Source organism: Octopus bimaculoides, chromosome 1 (genome assembly GCF_001194135.2).
Source record: "Octopus bimaculoides isolate UCB-OBI-ISO-001 chromosome 1, ASM119413v2, whole genome shotgun sequence".
NCBI classification, from domain to species: Eukaryota; Metazoa; Mollusca; class Cephalopoda; order Octopoda; family Octopodidae; genus Octopus; species Octopus bimaculoides.
In genome coordinates, this window is record NC_068981.1 from 159,245,745 (window position 1) to 159,247,462 (window position 1,718).

Below are 1,718 nucleotides of genomic sequence, written 5' to 3' on the forward strand. Positions count from 1 at the left end.
TATATATATATATATGTATGTATATATATATACATATATATATATATACATATATATATATATACATAATGGATTATAACAAAAAAGGTAACACTTACTTGTTAGATTTCTTATTTATTTCTGTTCTTATTTACTATTGTTGTTAACATCTTTTTGTTTTCTATTATTTCTTGGCCTCTCTTTGACCAGTCTTTTCTGTCCGAATTCTTGTTTCCACAACTGTACACTACAATGTTCCTAGCTCTACAAATTATATATATGTTCACATTTCAAATGCATACAGACATACACACACACATATATATATACAGAGAGAGAGAGAGAGAGAGAGAGAGAGAGAGAGAGAGAGAGAAAGAGAGAGCTAGTTAGAGAAGTGGGGAGAAAAAGTGGCAGGGTGGTAGGAAAGGAGAGTAGAGAATGACAAAAAGAGAGAAGAAAAAGAGGAAAAGAGAAAGAGGGAGAGGGTGAGAGATGAAGTAAAGTTCTTAGTGGTCGTGTTTCAACTTCTGGTATAATTTACTTTGAAGACCAAAGACAGAGAGAAAGAAAGAGTTAGAGATAAATAGAGAGCGAGAGAAAAATGGTAAAAGAAGGAAAGATAGGAAAGCAAAGAGGGAACAGGGTATTAAAGGGGTAACTGATCCTGTTACATTTTTTGTTATTCTCTTCAACAGTTAGAACAGTCTGAAAAATTTAAGCGCTCTATGTTTCTATGTTCTACTTTCGAATTGCTTGTCGGAAAGTGGGAAACTTGATAAAATATAGAGCACAGAGTCTTTGAATTCTTTATTGCACCGGGAATCAGTTCTTATGATATATATATATATATGTAAATCTATTTTTCCTTGAGATAAAATCAAGAAATAGGTCTTCCAATGACCTATTTCTTGATTTTAGTATATGAAGATTTGTATTGAGATAAGAGTCTATGTATATATGGAAATATATATATATATATATATATATATATATATACATGGAGTGAGAGAGAGAGAGACTGATAGATAGATAGATAGATAGACAGATAAACAAACAGATAGATAGGTATGTGTATGTATATATATATATATATATATATATATATATATATATATATATGTATGTGTGTATGTATATGTATGCATGTGCATGTATATATATATATATATATATATATACACACAAACATGTGCATGTGCACACACACACATGCATACATACATATGCACATTAATATAAACATAAGGAAAGGGGAATTATATATATGCATGTGTTGAAAGGAAAATTATCATAACTGAAATATAAGAATCCCAAAAGTTATACCCGTTTTCCTTTTTCGATATATATCCTTTTTAAAGTGGGTGAGTGGTTTTTCAGAAATGGTAATTCATGCCACACTGAATTCTTACTATTTCAGTTACATAAACTTATGATTCCAAATTCAAATTTCAGATGGAAGACATTGCCATTCTTTCTTTCAAATTTCATTACATAGGTACCAGCAATATACTAGATCAGGGGTCAGTGAATTGGAGTAAATTACCCCAAGTGAAGTAAAAAGGAAATTCTTGGGGATAACGAGGACTTATTAGACATAAGTAAGATTATATAAAAAGCGTGTTCCTTGTTACGACAGAAATTTTTCTTCTGGCATGAGGAGGCAGTCAAAAAGTTGCTGCCTTTTGCAACAAACTACTTTTACAAACAAGGATTTTCAACTCTAATCAACATAAAAACAA

At 30.5% G+C, this 1,718-nt stretch overlaps 1 protein-coding gene across 1 annotated transcript in view; it reads right to left on the bottom strand.

Moving 5' to 3' along the window:
• The window catches only part of LOC106884406 (integrin beta-2), a 41,893-nt gene extending 41,557 nt beyond the window's left edge, over positions 1-336 (bottom strand). Inside the window, exon 1 of the mRNA XM_014935769.2 lies at positions 99-336. The gene's annotated coding sequence lies outside the window, so the exon portion shown is untranslated. The remainder of the gene's footprint in view (positions 1-98) is intronic.
• Positions 337-1,718: the final 1,382 nt, after the last annotated feature.